This window comes from Vicugna pacos, chromosome 10, assembly GCF_048564905.1.
Source record: "Vicugna pacos chromosome 10, VicPac4, whole genome shotgun sequence".
Classification (NCBI taxonomy): Eukaryota; Metazoa; Chordata; class Mammalia; order Artiodactyla; family Camelidae; genus Vicugna; species Vicugna pacos.
Genome location: NC_132996.1, coordinates 3,363,097 through 3,381,033, shown reverse-complemented (window position 1 = coordinate 3,381,033; position 17,937 = coordinate 3,363,097). Strand labels below are relative to the sequence as shown.

At 40.1% G+C, this 17,937-nt stretch overlaps 1 protein-coding gene and 1 pseudogene across 3 annotated transcripts in view; both read left to right on the top strand.

Annotated features, from left to right (window-relative positions):
* The window catches only part of GRIA4 (glutamate ionotropic receptor AMPA type subunit 4), a 439,401-nt gene that overhangs the window by 227,767 nt on the left and 193,697 nt on the right, over nt 1-17,937 (top strand). The window lies entirely within an intron of this gene.
* On the top strand, nt 11,669-12,689 carry LOC140698915 (cytoplasmic tRNA 2-thiolation protein 1 pseudogene; annotated as a pseudogene).

Sequence of the window (17,937 nt, the reverse complement as noted above, 5' to 3'; positions counted from 1 at the left end):
TGTGATATTGAGTTGTATGAACAGTTTGTATAATTTTTTTTTGATATTAACCCCTTGTCAGTTGCATCATTTGCAAATATTTTCTCCTATTCCATAGGTTGTCTTATTTCATTTTGTTGATGGTTTCTTTTGCTGTGCAAAAGCTTTTAAGTTAGATTAGGTCCCATTTTGTTTTGGGGGGTTTTTTGGTTTTTTGTTTTTTTTTTTGCTTTTATTTCTTTTGCTTTGAGAGACTGATTTAAGAAAATATTGCTATGATTTATGTCACAGAATGTTTTGCCTATGTTCCCTTCTAGGAGTTTCATGGTTTCATGTCTTATACATAGACATTAAACCATTTTGAGATTATTTTTGTACACGGAGTGAGGTAGTGTTCTGATTTCATTAATTTCCATGTAGCTGTCCAGCCTTCCCAATATGCTTATTGAAATGACTATCTTTTCTCTATTGTATATTCTTGCCTCCTTTGTCATAAATTAATTGATCACAGGTGTGTAGGTTTATTTCTGGGCTCTCTGTTCTGTTCCATTGATCTATATGTCGTTTTTCTGCAATACCACACAGTTTTGATTACTGTAGTACATAGCTTGAGGCCTGGAAGGGTTATACCTCCAGCTTTGTTCTTTTTCCTCTGGGTTGATTTGGCAATTCCAGGTCTTCTGTGGTTCCAAATAAAATTTAGGACTATTTGGTCTAGTTCTGTGGAAAAGGTTATCGGTATTTGGATAGGAGTCACTTTAAATCTGTAGATTGCTTTGGTAGTGTGACCATTTTAACAGTACCAATTCTTTTCATCCACGAGCACAGGCTATCTTTCCATTTCTTTAAATAATCTTCAAATCCCTTTATCAATATTTCATAGTTTTCAGCATATAGATCTTTCACCTCCTTGGTAAAGTTTATGCTACGTATTATGCCTTGGTATTTCCTTTCTTCTTGACTTTGATTTCTGTTTGTTCTTCTTTCTCTAATTAATTTAGGTGGTGGTTTAGGATGTTTATTTGGGGTTTTGTTTGTTTGTTTCTTGTGGAAGGCCTGTATCACTATGAACTTCCCTCTTTGAACTACTTTTGCTGCATCCCATAGATTTCATAAAGTTGTGTTTTTATTTTCATTTTTCTAGAGGTATTTTTGTATTTCTTCTTTGATTTCACGTTTGGCGCATTTGTTTTTTAGTAGCATGTTGTTTAGTCTCCATGTGTTTCTTCTTCTCCTATCTTTTTTCTTTTGTGGTTGATTCTAATTTCATGCTGCTGTGGTCAGAAAAGATATTTGAAATAACTTCTATGCTCTTAAATTTGTTGAAGCATGTTTTGCCACCTAGTATGTGGTTTATCCTAGAGAACATTCCATTTGTGCTCAAAAAGAATGTGTACTCTGGTGTCTTGTGATGTAGTGTCCTGTAGAAATCAATTGAGCCCAATTGGCCTATTGTGTCACTTAGGACCTCTGTTGCCTTTTATTGATTTTTCTGTCTGGATCATCTGTCCAGTGATGTCAGCAGGGTGTTAAAGCCTCGTAGTATTATTGTATGATTGTCCATTACTTCCTTTATTAGTTAGTATTTGCTTTACATATTTCAGTGTAGCTATATTGGGTGCATATATATTACTGACTGTAATAATCCTTTTCTTGCATTGATTGCTTTGTCATCATGTTTTGTTTTGTTTTGTTTTGTTTTGTTTTGTTTGTGTTTCCTTATGGCCTTTGTTTTACAGTCTCATTTGTCTGATATGAGCCAAAATCTTTGCTATCTTGTCATTTCCATTTGCATAAAATATCATTTTCCATTCCCTCACTTTTAGTCTGTGGGTGTCTTTTGCCTTGAAGTGAATTTCTTGTATGCAACATATTGTAGGTTCTTGTTTTTTTTAATCCATCTGCCACTGTATTCTTTATCTTTTTTTTTCTGTTTCATAAAGAACATTTTATTTTATTTTATTTTATTTTATTTTATTTTACTTTATTGAACTATAATCAATGTACAATGTTGTGTTAATTTCTTGTTTACAAAATAGTGATTCATTTTTATTGATAGATATAGATATATAGATATGTATTCCATTTCATATTCTTTTTCATTACAGGTTACTGCAAAATATCTAATGTAGTTTCCTGTGTTACACAGTAGGACCTTGTTGTTTATCCATTTTATGTATAGTAGGTAATGTCTGCGAAACCCAAACTCCCAGTTTATCCCGCTCAACTCCTGTCCCCCTGGTAATTATAATGTTACTTTCTATGTCTGTGAGTCTGTCTCTATTTTGTAAATAAAGTAATTTGTGTCCTTTTTGTAGGTTCCACATGTTAAGTGATATCCTATGGTATTTTTCTTTCTTTTTCTGGCTTACTTCACTTAATATAATGATTCCCAAGTTCACAAATGTTGTTGCAAATGACATTCTTTTTTAGCCTTTTTTAGCCTTTTTGTGGCTGAGTAGTATTCCTACGCATATGTATACCACAACTTCTTTATCCAGTCATCTGTCATGGACGTTTAGATTGTTTCCATGTCTTGGGTATTGTAGATTGTGCTGCTATGAACATTGGGTGCAGGCGTCTTTTCGAATTAAAGTTTCCTCCAGATAAATGCCTAGACATGGTATTGCTAGATCAAATTTTCCATATTTTCCAATTTTTAAGAATCTCCATACCGCTTTCTCTAATGGCTGTACCAAAATATGATCCCACTAACATTGTAGGAAGGTTCCACTCTACAACCTCACTAGCATTTATCTTTTGTGAATTTTTTAATGATGGCTGTTCCGACTGATGTGGAGTGATACCTCATTATAGTTTTGATTGCATTTCTCTGATAATTAATGATATTGAGCATTTTTTTCATGTGCCTATTTGGGCATTTGTATGTCTTCAATGAAGAAATGTTTGTTTAGTTCTTCTGCCCATTTTTGGATTGGGTTGTTTGGGTTTTTTTGGTTATTGAGTTGTATGAGCTGTTTGTATATTCTAGTAATTAACCCCTTGTCGGTTGCTTTGTTTGCAAGTACTTTCTCCCATTCCATAGGCTGTCTTTTCATTTTGTTTATGGTTTCCTTTGCTGTACAAAAGCTTAAAAGTTTAATTAGGTCACACTTGTTTATTTTTGCTTTTATTTCTGTTGTCTTGGTAGACTGTTCTAGGAGAACATCACTACGACTTGTATCAGAGAATGTTTTGTCTATGTTCCCTTCTAGGAGGCTTATGGTGTCTTCTCTTATGCTTAAGTCTTTAAGTCATTTTGAGTTTATTTTTGGGTGTGGTGTGAGGGAGTACTCTAATTTCATTGATTTACATGTTGCTGACCAGCTTTCCCAGCACCACTTGTTGAAGAGACTGTCTTTTCTCCATTGTATATTCTTATTTGTTGGAGATTAATTGACTGTGGATTTGTGGGCTTGTTTCTGGGCTCTCCATTCTGTTCCTTTGATCCATAAGTCTGTTTTTGTGCCAATAGCAGGCTGTTTTTATTACTATAGCTCTGTAGTATTGTCTGAAGTCTGAGGGGTTGTTTATTGCTCCAGCTTTGTTCTTTTTCTTCAGTATTGCTTTTCCAGTTTGGAGTCTTTTGTAATTCCACATAAATTTTAAGATTAGTCTAGTTCTGTGGAAAATGTCTTGGGTAATTTGATATAAATAGCATTAAATCTGTAGATTGCTTTGGGTAGTTTAGCCATTTTAACAGTATTAATTCTTCCAATCCAAAAGCATAGCATGTTGTTCCATTTCTTTAAATCATCTTCAGTTTCCTTAATCAAGATTTGGTGGTTCTCCGTGTTTAAGTCTTTCACTTCTTTGGTCAGGTTTATTCCTAATTATTTTATTTTTTAATGCAATTTTAAAAGAGATTGTTTCTTTACTTTCCTTTCCTGATACTTCATTACTACTGTAAATATATGCAACAAATTTCTCTCTGTTAATCTTCTATCCTGCTACCTTGCTGAATTTTGTTTATCAGTTCTAGTTTTTATGTGGAATCTTTAGGGCTTCCTATATATAGTATCGTGTCATCTGAATACAGGGAAATTTTTACCTTTTCTCTTCCAGTTTGGATGCCATTTATTTCTTGTCTGATTGTATGGCTAGGACTTCTAATACTATGTTGAATAGAGTTGTTGAGAGTGAGCATCCTTGTCTTGTTCCAGATTTTAATGGGAAGGATTTCAAGCTTTCAACTTTTCACCACTGAGTATTATGTTGGCTGTGGGTTTGTCATGAATAGCTTTTATTATATTGAGATATGTTCCCTCTATACCCACCTTGGTACGAGTTTTATAACAAATGGATATTGAATTTTATCAGATGATTTTTCTGCATCTATTGAAGCTATCATGAGATTTTTGTCCTTTCTCTTGTTGATGTGGTGTATCACATTGATTGATTTGCATATGTTGAACCTCCTGGTGTCCTTGGGATGAATCCAACTTAATTGTAGTGTATGATCTTTTTTATATGTTGTTTGATTCTGTTTGCTAATATTTTGTTGAGAATGATTGCATCTATATTATGTTATATATTATAATAGATATTATATGTTATTATATCTAAGTATTGGCCTGTAATTTTCTATTTTGGTACTCTGTCTGGTTTGGATATCAGGGTGATGATGGCCTCATAAAATGACTGTGGGAGTATTCCTTCCTCTTCAGTCTTTTGGAGGAGTTTGTAAAAGATTGGTGTAAATTCTTCTATGATTGGTAGAATTCCCCAGTGAAGTCATATGGTCCTGAACTTTTGTTTGCATGGAGTTTTATTATTATCAATTCTATTTCACTTCCAGTGATTGGTTTGTTCAAATTATCTATATCTATTTCTCTTGACTCAGCTTTAGTGGGCTGAATATTTCTAGGCATTTCTCTATTTCTTCTAGGTTGTCCGATTTGTTGCCATATAATTATTTATAGTATTCTCTTATGTTTTGGTTTTTTTTTTTTGGTAGTATTGATTGTAATTTCTCCTCTTTCATTTCTTGTTTTGCTTTTTTGAGTCATCTCTCTTTTTCCTTGGTGAACCTGGCCAGTGGTTTCTCAATTTTGTTTATTCTTTAAAAAACCAGCTCTTGGTTTGATTGATTTTTTCTATTATTTTAATCTCCATCTTATTTATTACCCCCCCCCCCAATTTTTATTATTTCTTGCCTTCTACTGACTTTGGTTTTGTTTGTTCTTCATTTTCTAACTTTTTTTTTAGGTGGTAGGCTAGGTTGTTTACTTGAGATCTTTCTTGTCTTTTGAGGAAGGCCTGTATCACTGTGTAGTTTCCTCTTAGGACTGCTTTTGCTGCGTCCCGTTGGTTGTATAGTTGTGTTTTCATTGTCATTTGTCTCAAAATATTTTTTAATTTCTTCTTTGATTTCATCATCGACACTTTGGTTTTCAGTAGCATGTCATATAGTCTCTATGCAATTTTTTTCTTTTTTTATTTCTCTTTCTGTGGTTGATGTCTAGTTTCATGGCATTGTGGTCAGAAAAAAATACTTGAAATTATTTCTATCCTCTTAAATTTGTTGAGGCTTGTTTTCTGTCTGAGTATGTAGTGTATCCTAAAGAATGTTCCATGTGCACTTGAGAAGAATGTATATTCTTGTTTTGTTTTGTTTTTACTGTAATGTTCTGAAAATATCAACCAAGTCTAACTATTGTACTGTGTCATTTAGCATTTCCATTGCCTCACTGCTTTTCTATCTGGAAGATCTCTCCTATGATGTTAGTGTAGTGTTAAAGTCTCCTACTATTATTGTTTTCCCATCAGTTTCCTCCTTTCTGTCTGGTAGTAATTGTTTTATATATTTAGGTATTCCTATATTGGCTGTATATATGTTAACAAGTGTAAAATCCTATTGTATTGCTCTTTTGATTATATAGTGTCCTTTTTTATCTTTCTTTATAGATATCTTCATTTTAACTCTATTTTGTATGATGTGAATATTGCTACCCTCACTTTCTTGTCATTTCCATTTACATGAAGCATCTTTTTCCATTCTCTCTCTATCAATCTATGTGTGTCCTTAACCCCAAAATGGATTTTTGCAGACAGCACATTGTAGGTGCTTGTTTTATTATCCACTCTGCCACTCTATGTCTTTTGATTGGAGCATTTATTCCACTGACATTTACAGTAACTATTGATAGTTGTGTGTTTATTATTTTAAACCTTGTTTTCCAGTTGGTTTTATATTTCTTCTTTGTTCCTTTTTTCTTCTTTCTGTTTTTCCTTCTGTGGCTTGATAATTTTTTTTGTATTAGCTTGATTTCTTTTCTTTTTGTTTTTTGTGTCTATTATATATTTTTGCTTACTCTGTATTTCAAGTATGTTAAGTCATTACTATATCTGTTTGCTTTAGACTTGTTAGGCAGTTAGATAGAAATGAGCACCAGGCAGGGGGAGAGAAAGGGGAAAGGAGAAACCCAGAAAGTAAGAGTATGCCTGCACTCAGGATAAGGGGCTCCAAAAGCTTTCTTTAAATCAGGGCCAGCAAAGAAGCCAGCTAGGATCCAACGCTGCAGCCGTGCAATAGAGAGAAGGACCTGTCTTAACGTGACCCAACGCTCATTATAATGTAATTAACATTACAGTCTGAGCCCCCTCCCGTGGGTTTCTCTGTGTGCTTCATGGGTAAGAACCTGCCCCAAAAGGGATGGGCGTGCCTGAGCACAAGGAACCTGAGCTGTCAGGCAGCCTGAGCATTCAAAGAACCTGAGCTATGGATCAATCAATCATGAAAACGCCCCTAAGTCAGGACATAAAAACAGGAAAACCAAAGGAGCAGCACCATTTTTCCTCCCTTGGATTGAGCTGCTCCCATTTCTTGGGAGTGTGCTATACTTTACTACCTTTTTACTTTACTAATAAAATCTTGTTTATATCACACTTTCTGTCCTTCATTACAAATTCTTTTTTTTTCGGGTGACTAAGAACCGAGGTAATTCTTACTTTCCTTTTCCTGGTAACGGACTGGTCATCAGATAGGCTCAAACACATCCTAAAAAGAATGGAGAAAAAAATCCACATTTCCTTGCTCCCCTCTTGCACATTTTATGATTTTGATGTCCTCTATTACATGTTTATATTTATTCTTTTGCTGTTCAGTGTAGTTACCACATTTCCAATTGTGATTTTCTCTTTTCCATAAATTCCTGCTTCTTTTCTATTTAGAGAAGAACTTTCAATATTTCTTTTGGGATAAGTTTAATATTACTGTGCTCTTTTAGTTTTTGCTTTTCCGAGAAAACCTTTCTCTCTCCTTCTATTCTAAATGATAGTCTTGCGAGTAGAGTATACTAATTTGCAGGGTTTTCTCTTTCTGGACTTTGAATATATCTTGCCACTCCCTTCTGGCCAGCAACACTTCTCTAGAGAAATCAGCTGAGAGGCTTACAGGGGTTCCCTCATAACTAACTCTTTGTTTTTCTCTTGATGTCTTTAGAATCTTCTTTTTAACTATCACCACTTCAATTATAATACGTCTAAATGTGGTCTGTTTGGGTTCATCTTGTGCTTCCTGTACTTTGGTATCTGTTTCCTTCTTTAGGTTTGGGGAGTTTGCAGTCATAATTACTTCAGATACATTTTCCATGCCCTTTTCCCTTTCTTCTCCTTCTGGGACCCCTATTATGCATGGATTGGCACACTTTATATTGTCCCATAGTTCCCTTATATTGCTTTCATTTTTTTTTAATTTGTTTGTCTGCCTTCTGTTCTGATTGAGTGGTTTACAATAGTCTCTCTTCTAAATCACTTGTTTGTTCTTCTGCATTGGTCTATTCATTGTCTTTCGCTCAGCTTTTATCTCAGAAATTGATTTTTCTGATTTTAATCGGCCCCTCTCTTTAGTTTCTAGTTCCTTTTTACGGTCATCTGCATTTCTATCCATAGCCTCTCTTAATTCCTTCAGTGCTTTGACTATCTCCTTTTTGAACTCAAGTTCTGGTATACTGTGAAATCTATATCATTATTTGCAGCAAAGGTGGTTGCTATGATGATGTCCCTCCCTTCCCTTTGTAAGAAAGTAAGTTAGCAATGGAGACTTATGGCCAAGCCACATCCTGTGGGGAGCATTGCACCCCTCCATTTGTGTGCACCAACAGCAGAGTTTCCTATGGCGGCCCCAGGCTGTTTTGCATACACTCCCAGCTTCAGCCTGTACCACACTCCATCCCCTTGAGGCCGCCTCTGTGCAGTCAATTCCAGTCCTCTCCCTGGGTCTGTCCTCTGAAGCCTGAGCTCCAGCACACAGTCCTTGCACACACCACCCTGCTTGTCTCAGGCTAGGGACCACATGGCTCCCCTGAGCCTGTTTCTCTCCATTCTGTCTGCCTCAAAGCAGCCCCTGTGCTCGCCTCTGGGTCTCTGAAGTACCCCTTCCGTCCCCAGCACTGATCTCTCTGCTGAAGAGGGGGCTGCCAAAGATAAAGATGCTTTTCCTCTTTTACTGCTTCCTTTCCAGCAGGGCCTGATTTCCTTTTTCTTTTCCTTTTTTTTTTCTCCTACCCAGATTCATGATTATTTTCCTTGTAGTTCCACTTATACAAGATGTGCTGTAAGTATTCTGGGTGAATTGTTCCACATGCAATCTACGTTTGCTGTGTTTGTGGGAGGGCGTAAGCTGTGTCCTTCTCTTCCGCCATCTTGAAGCCCCTGTGCTCTATGTCTTTTGATCGGAGCTTTCAGTCAATTGACATTTAAAGTAATTATTGATAGGTATGTAATTAGTGCCATTTTAATCCTTGCCTTCCAGTTGTTTTGTAATTCTTTGCTCATTTTTTCTTCTTTATGTTTTTCCTTTTGTGATTTGATAACCTTCTTTTGTAGTGTGCCTGAGTTTCTTTCCTTTTGGTTTTTGGGTATCTATTGTATGGTTTTGATTTTTGGTTACCATGGAGTTCAAGCATTTTCACCCATACTTGCTTTAAATTGATAGTCACTCAAGGTCAGACATATTCTAAGAGATTCACATTTTTTATACCTCCCTCCCTCACATATTTTGATTTTGATGTTTTATTTTATATTTTCTTGCTTATGCTTTTACTGTTTATTATAGTTATAATTGCTTTTGTATATTTTTAATGGTTTTAATCTATGTACTTGCTTATTAAGTGAGCTTCAATCCTTTTATATATTTGCCTTTCCCATTGTGATTTTCTCTTTCCTATAGGTTCTTGCTTATGAAAAGAGAAGACCCTTTATTTAGAGAAGACCCTTTAATACTACTTTTAGAGCAGGTGTTGTTTTCCTAAGTTCTTTTAGCATCTGCTTGTCTAAGAACATCTTTATATTTCCTATTCTAGCTGGTAATCTTGCTTGGTAGAGTAGTCTACTTCGCAGAAGTTTTTCTTTTGTAATTTTTAATATTTCATACCACCCTTTAGCCTGCAAAGTTTCTGCACAGAAATCAACCAATAGCTCTATGGGGGTTACCTTGTAAGTCTTTGCTTTTCCCTTGCTACCATTGGAATCCTTTTTAACTTTTGCCATTTTAATTATGATATGTCTTGGTGTGAGTCTGTTTGGGTTCATTTCATTCTGGACCCTCTGGGCTTCTTGTACCAGAATATCTATTTCTTTCTTTAGGTTTTGGAAGTTTTCAGCCATCATTTTTTCAGATACTTTTTCAATTTCCTTCTCTCTCTCTCTCTCTTCTTCTGGAATCCCTGTTATGTTTTTTCATTAATGACACAAGGAGGGCTGGCTACAATTCATCAGGATTACTGAACACAAAGCTGCAAAAGTTGGTACCTTTTATATTAACTGATAGATCTCATTTGTTGCTTTTACTTTCCCTCATTTCTCTTTCTATCTGCTGTTCTCATTGGATGATTTCTATTATTTCATCTTCCTAAACCTTTATTCATTCTTCTCCTTCATTTAATCACTGTCATTGCTTTTAGATTGGTTTTCGTCATGGTAATTGAACTATCTACTGTTGATTGACTTACCTTTATGGTTTCTAGTTTCTTGTTACAAGCAATCTGTGTTTCTATCAGTAATTTTCTTAATTCACTTAGGATTTTTATTACCACTTTTTTTGAACTCTGGGTCTGGTAGATTGGTGAGCTCCATGTTATTATTTATTCTTTCTGTGGATTTCTCATCATTTTAATCCTCTGCCTTTTCAATTTACTTAACTTTCTCTGGCTCTATGAATTTAGGAGAAGTCCTGAAGGGGTGCTTCTCTGTGGGAGTGCGCCGTGTAGACTCTGTGTCCAGCATCTTTGTTATGAGGGCTTGTTTTGACATGGAGCCTACTACATCGTTTCTCAGGGTGTGCTGGCTGTTATCCCCTTAACAGGGTGTGTGGTTGGTGTTTGGGGATTTGAAGCCTGTGCAGGATGCGAGACTGGACTTCCCCTCTGCTCCATGGCTATCCCTGTTCCGTCAGATGTGCAGTTTACTTCCTGGTGGTTGGAGTAGAACTTCTGAGGGGTGGATCCTCTCAAGTTCAGTTGCCCTTGAGTTTGTGTCCTGCCCCAAAGGAGGTGATTGATGAAGCAAGTGAGGCTGTACGGTCACAGATGACCCACATGCCTTCTGTGCAGGTGCATGCAGTTCTGCTCTGGAGCACTCAAAGTCACGTCCCTTCCTGCGCAGTACTCGTCTGAGATCCAGCACAAGGCTGTGGTATGGAGTAGGCTGGGGCAGGGTGTTGGGCTGTTGTGGCTGCAGGAATTGAGGTGGTTGCACTGCCTGCTAAGATTTGGGCTGCCTCTGGGCCAATTTGGTCCCAGGACTTGTCTGCCCCAAATCTAGTGCTAAATGTTGGTGTGGACTAGGACTAGGTGGAGCTGGGGTGCTCTTTCTGGGTGGGGAACTGCTTGTACTCCTGAGCGTCTGATAGTGACCACTGCCACAGTCCCAGACCATGCCATAGGCCCGCAGGGCTGACCTCTCCCAGGGCCTGTCTGCCCGAGATTCAGTGCTTAGCCCCATCCATGCTCTTGTGGCTCACCCCACATGCTGACAGTGGCCACTGCAGCTCCACTCAGATCACACCCCAGGCTCCTCAGTCTGTCTCTGTGTAGCTAGACGGAGTTCTGCCCAGATCTCACGCCAGGCTGTGGTGTGGAGTGAGCAGAGCTGGGGTGTTTGTCCCTTTGAATTGGGACATGCAGGAAGGTGGTAGCTGCCAGTGCAAGGCTCTCTCTGTCTCAAGAGTAGAGTCTAGCTTCTTCAGCCCTTCTGTCTATGCCAGCAGATTTCCCAGCAGGCAAAGGGGGCTTATCTCTTCCTCGCAGGACCCTGGGACTGGGGTGCTCAGGCTGTGGCTTGGCCTTCTCCCTCCCCAGGTCCGCCTGTGCAGACCTTCTCTTCTTACAAAGCCTTCCAAGTGGTACAGGTCCCAATCTGATGCCTTTTTCTTCCATCCTACTTGGTCATGTGTAGAACTCTATTGCAGGCTGGTTTTATAGGGTTTCTTCTGCCAGATTCTAGTGAGTTTCTGTGAGAATTATTGCACATCTAGATGTATTTTTAATGTGTTTGTAGGGAGAGGTGATCCCCTTCCTTGTTCTTGTTTTTTGTTTTTTTAATAAAGGCCTTTTAATAAAGGCCTTGTGGGAGTCCAGTTTCCGGAGCCACCTCCGTGCCAGAGTTCCACGTGTAAGGCAGTTTGGACATCCCTGCACCGCATTCTGCTCAGGAGAAGCCGACCCCTCCCGCGTCGCCCAGCCCCACAATGCCAGCCCGACAGTGCGCCTCCTGCAACAAGGCGCGCGCCGCCCTCCGCCGCCCGCGCTCCGGCCAGGCGCTGTGCGGCACCTGCTTCTGCGCCGCCTTCGAGGCCGAGGTGCTGCACACAGTGGTCGCGGGCCGCCTGCTGCCGCCCGGCGCCGTGGTGGCCGTGGGCGCCTCGGGCGGCAAGGACTCCACGGTACTGGCGCACGTGCCGCGCGAGCTGGCCCCGAGCCTGGGCATCTCGCTGCGCCTCGTGGCCGTGGACGAGGGCATCGGCGGCTACCGGGACGCGGCGCTGGCGGCCGTGCGGCGCCAGGCGGCGCGCTGGGAGCTCCCGCTCACCGTCGTGGCCTACGCAGACCTCTTCGGGGGCTGGACGATGGACGCCGTGGCCCGCAGCACAGCCGGCTCCGGCCGCAGCCGCTCCTGCTGCACCTTCTGCGGGGTGCTGCGGCGCCGGGCGCGCCTCGTGGGAGCCACGCACGTCGTGACAGGACACAACGCCGACGACATGGCGGCGACGGTGCTCATGAACTTCCTGCGGGGCGACGCGGGCCGCCTGGCGCGGGGCGGGGGCCTGGGCTCGCCGGGCGAGGGGGGCGCGCTGCCGCCCGCTGCAGCTGGCCTCGCAGAAGGCGGTGGTGCTGTACGCGCACTTCCGCCGCCTCGACTACTTCTCCGAGGAGTGCGTGTACGCGCCCGAGGCCTTCCGCGGCCACGCGCGCGACCCGCTCAAGCGGCTGGAGGCGGCGCGGCCGTCGGCGGTGCTGGACCTCGTGCACTCGGCCGAGCGCCTGGCGCTGGCCCCGGCCGCGCGGCCCCCGCCGCCCGCTGCCCGCTGCGGGGCGCTGGCCAGCCGCGCGCTCTGCCAGGCCTGCGCCCTCCTGGACGGCCTGAACCGCGGCCGGCCCCGCCTGGCCATCGGCAAGGGCCGCCGGGGGCTGGACGAGGACGGGCCGCCGCGGGAGGCGGAGCCGGAGGCGTCCGGACCCCCGGCCTCCGAGCCGGTCCCCGCCTTCTAGAGACGCCGGTTCTCCGCGGGGATCCGACGCCTGGGAGCGCGGGGCCGCCTGCAGATGACGCTGTGGATAAACCTGAGTTACTTTGGCCTCGGGCTTCGGTGCGAGGTGGGGAGGGGGACGGCAACTGCTACCTGTGACCCTGCAGAAACTGGGGCGCTGGGCTCCTGGGGCGGGGGAGGTGCCTGGGGGCCGGGACTCCTTAGTCTCAGGGAGGAGAGGACTGAACAACTTCCCACTCCTGAGCGAGTGGGAGTTAGGGGGCTGCTTGCCTGCACGGCTGTGGGGTTCTGGGCATGCTCGGATAGTCCTAACCCTTCTTGAGCGCCTACTGTGTGCCTGATGCTTCATGTTTGCCAGCAGTGAGATAAGCAAACCACTTAACTTGGACACACGTCAGTTACAGTAATCATGATGCTTCTCTGTGAGCACCCCGCATACTGCAGGCGCTGGTTAGTCCTTAACTCCCCCGCCCCACCACCTGTATCTCTGTTTGATGGTTCGGGAGCAGCAGGGGTGGGCTTCCCAGACCTCCGATTCTGGAGGTCAAAGACTTAACCTCTCTGATCTTCATTTCCTCCTCCTTCCTGATATATTTTATTTAAAAGGTACTGAGTGGCTCTGTGTTACCAAAGACAGGGGACATAGTGCCGTCACATTTTCTCCTACCTAACTCCAACTATCTTCCAGTTTTGTTTCTTATGTTACTATTTTTACGTCATCAACATTTATTACATTAATTTTGCTTTTCTGTAGACGTAATTCCTGGCTGCTAAGTCTCAGCTGTTTATTTTAATAGAATCGGTGCTCATCAGCAATCACTTTACTGTGCCTTTCTATTCCAAAACACTTTATTTTAATTCATATGTTGATTAGTTGATTGTCAATACAGCCAACGTAAAGGATAGTTAAGATAAAGTGTGTTGATTGTCCTGGCTTTGGAAATACAGGATATTATGACATGCCAGTAGGAACAGCTAACAGTATATCATAGTTAGGAAAAATGAGAGGAGGGACAGAAGAGCAGATACTCTTCCAGAAGTTGCTATCTTTATGCTTTATGCATATACTACACACATACACACATGCATGCTCCATTCTCCATATCTCAGTCCATCTTTTTGTAATATCTAAATTATCCAAGATAATAATTATTAACATCATAAATTAATTTGTACAAATATAATGGAAGCTCAGTGGAAAAGTATTTAAGGACAGATGAGGATTTGGAGCTCAAATTATCCCTCACATGCTGCTCTTACACGTGGCCCTGTGCATTACAACGCTCTGACTATTTCATGTTAAAATCAGCACAGACATTATGTGAGCACAGCACCACTAAACACAAAATGACAGCGTAGCAGGCCACTGCACTGTGACCCCACTAATGAGGTGTATTTGGGGAGAGCTATGCTAGTATTCTCTGTGCGAGGCCTGCTAGCATTTTTAAGGATAAGAAGACAGGAAAGGTTTTAAGTGAATCAAAGATGTTATGGAAAATATGGTTTCTACCTAGAAACATGCGGTGAAATGTAGAGTTATTTGAAGAAATTTTCAAATGTAAATATTCCTATCTTGCTACATAAAGACATTTTTTAGGTATCGTGCTGTGTGACATGAGCAGGTAAGTTTAGTTCCTTGTGGGTTCAAGCAGGCATCCAGGCCTTGAGCATCCCTGCAACAAGCTGACATACTGACAAAGACAAAATCTGAGTGTTTAAATGTCAGCCTGCTGCAAATGGTCTTCAATACATTTTAACACCACCCTAGGAAATGCAGTTAGTTATATAGTATATTTGATTCAAGGGTTTCTGATTTATATATACATATATATATACACTATATATATTCAAGGGTTTCTGATTTATATATATATATAAATAAAATATTAGGGGATAATTAAGATATCTCATTACTTATCTATTGTTATAAAATGCAGAGTAATCTTTACTTCCTATTTCTAGAAATGCTAATATTAAATTGAAAATCCTGAAGAGCTGGAACCTGAAACATATTATTCTCTATTCCATGTATTTTGTAATACATTTAAGACTTTTTAAATATTTTATTATTAAACATTGTACCTATTTATTTCAAAATCTGAGCAAAACAAATCAAAAAAAGATTCATTATATTGTGAAATTTTAAGTAGAGAATTTTCTTCACCAATTAAAATATTCTATGATCAGATGTATAAAATTTGATTTGGACATGAGTTATGTACCCATTGCATGTCCTGGTTTTTACTAATATGCTTTAGTAAAGTGTTAATTTGTAAATATTTATAAATTCATATATAGTACACACACAATACAAAACTATATTATAAAGTCTACCAAGGTCCAAATCTCTTAACCACAGATGTATGTGATGCGATTTTTATTTAAATCATACTGTGCTATGAGTTTGCATTCTCATCCTCCACTTTATAAATAAGAAATAAAGCTATGAATGGTGATGAAATGTAGCAATTACATTCAAATAAAAATCTGCAAATCCATAGGCTTTCGTTAAATATCACACTCAAACTTGTGATCAAGTAATAATGTGGCCAATGGACTCCCAGGTGATACATAATAAACTCCAAAATTGTTTCACAGCTTTTAATCAACATGAAAAAGAGTGAAAATCATTTGATTTAGAAGAGCAGAGACCACTGGTTATATCTGAGAGAAGGATGTCACTAAAGTGGGGTGCTAGAAATAAAGTGGGTTTCAAGAAAAGGAATTCAGAAGATAACCACTAGTCATTTGAGAAATTTGATAATGAAAGAAAGAAGAAAAGTAAGACAATAATTAATTAGGGTAAGAGAAGGAAAGGATAAGACAATTTATTGGAATGAAACTCAGTATGTCTGAGGGTAGAAGAGCCAATAATAAAAGGAAATTTTGAGTAGCAGGAAAGAGAAGGGGATTAAAAGTAATTTTTAAAAAAGGAATTGTGAATTAGCATAATTCCAGCTCAATAATTGTTCCCTTAGCGTTTCTCAGTAATAAAGAATTTAAGCCTCTAAGCAGGTAGAAAGTGAAAGTAAGTAGTCATAGCAACATGGGACTCTTGGAGAAGCGATTTTATTTCACACCTCTCCCCTTGCTTTTTCTTTTTTATTTTTTTTTTTTGAGTTATAGTCAGTTAACAATGTTGTGTTAATTTCTCGTGTACAGCACAATTTTTCTGTCATACATTAATATACATATATTCATTTTCATATTCTTTTTTAACCATGAGCTACTACAAGATCTTGAATATATTAAGTTGTGGTGTATTTATACGATTGAATACTATTCAGCCATAAAAAATGACAACATAATGCCATTTGCAGCAACATGGATGTCCCTGGAGAGCATCATTCTAAGTGAAGTTACCCAGAAAGAGAAAGAAAAATACCATATGATATCACTCATATGTGCAATCTTAAAAAAAAAAAAGAAGAAGACAAATGAACTTAAATATAAAACAGAAACAGACTCACAGACATAGAATACAAACTCGTGGTTGCCAGGGGGGCGGGGGGTGGGAAGGGACATACTGGGAGTTCGAGATTCATAGATACTGACAGACATATATAGAATAGATAAACAAGTTTGTACTGTATAACACAGGGAAATGCATTCCCCTTGTCTTTTTCCACCAGACCCAGAGTACAAAAGAGAGAGAGACGAAGGAGAAAGTCCTGGATGCTGACTGGCTCTATTTGATTCCCTTAGACTGTGAGCAGTGTAGGAAGGAGATAGTATTGGCACCACCTCACTTACTTTCAATGAGCAGGGTGTCCAAAGAGATGGGGTGGTGACACAAAACTTTTGGCCACTGGATTGAGAATGATCATGAGATGATCCAGGAACACCAGGAGCACAGACTAGCTGGGAGGTGGGTTTCCTATCCCCCCAGCAGGGTACTGCTCTCTGTTTCCCCTGGCTTCCTTGCCTTGGCAATCTTCCTTCATATTATGGACACTTTTCTTCACCTTAGGCTTCAACTTCAGAGCACTCATAGCTAATACTATCTTTGTCATATTAAGTCAATGATTCTCAAACTTTATTTTCCATAGTAACTCCATGGGGAGTTTATGAGTCCCACACCCAGGGGTTCTGATCCAGTTGGTCTGGTATAGAGTCTAGGTATATTCTTTTTAACAAGAACATTAGGTGATTTTGATGTCAGTGATCTGAAAATAACATTTTGAGAACTAGGCTTTAAGTGAGGTAGAAGGATGAATTTATTATGTGTGTGCGTTACTTCTGATACTGATCACTTTGATTTTCTATTTTTATACATGGTAATCCATACTCCACAAATATTTGCATAGTACTCTTGAACAGGCAGAGGGGTGATTCAGGTGACATAGTTAAACTTAGTGTTTTCCACTAGTGAGGATGTTCGCAGAGACACCTCAGGACTGCGTTGGACCTTCATGGTCCGTATCCAAGACCACAGCTGGAGTCACTGGCATTAGGGAGAAGGGAGCACTCCTAACCCCTCCATTATTGAGAAAAGGGCAAGGAGAACAGTCTAGGTTCAAGTGTTAGGGAGTGCTTACAGAGCATCCTTCCAAGTGTCCTTCATCTTCTCAGTCAGGTAGGAAAACAAGGCCAACTGCTGAAGGTGAGATTAATATGGGAAAGAGAGAGACTAAGTGAGAAAACATGACAGAGTCATTAATTCTGTTTCTATTACAATCACTTATCTTTCTGATAAACTTTCAATGGAACTAGAGAGAGAAATCTCACTGTTTCTCTCATCTGAAGACACTATTTAGATTGGTTTCAAAATTACTGATCTATTTAGGCAATTTTCAAATTCACAGTAAGGTTTTTATTATTAAAATAAATTAAACTTTGATTAAAATCTTATTAAAACACTCAGAAAAAGATAAAGGTTAAGAAAAGTGAGTATTTAACAGCATTATTTTCTAAGAAAGATAAAAATCACCTAATCAAATAAGTGTGGTTCTCTTTTTGCGAGTGAGAATGCTGTAAGTTTTAAATTAAAACCTAGACGTTCCATTTGCACAAACTGAACAATCTGAGCTTTTTCTGCATGATGTTGTGGCATGTGTGAATAGGCACAGGCCTGTTTTACTCTGTGTAAGATGGTGGGGTGTCTGTCTTCTGCGGTGGGGCTCACAGACCCAGCCTGCTACCTCACAGCTGCATACATTATACTCGCCAGGATCCCAGGTTAAAGCCTGTTTATGGAGTTCTGGTTCTGGCCCTGCAGCGTGATTTAAGGAGTTTTGGCTAAAAAGATG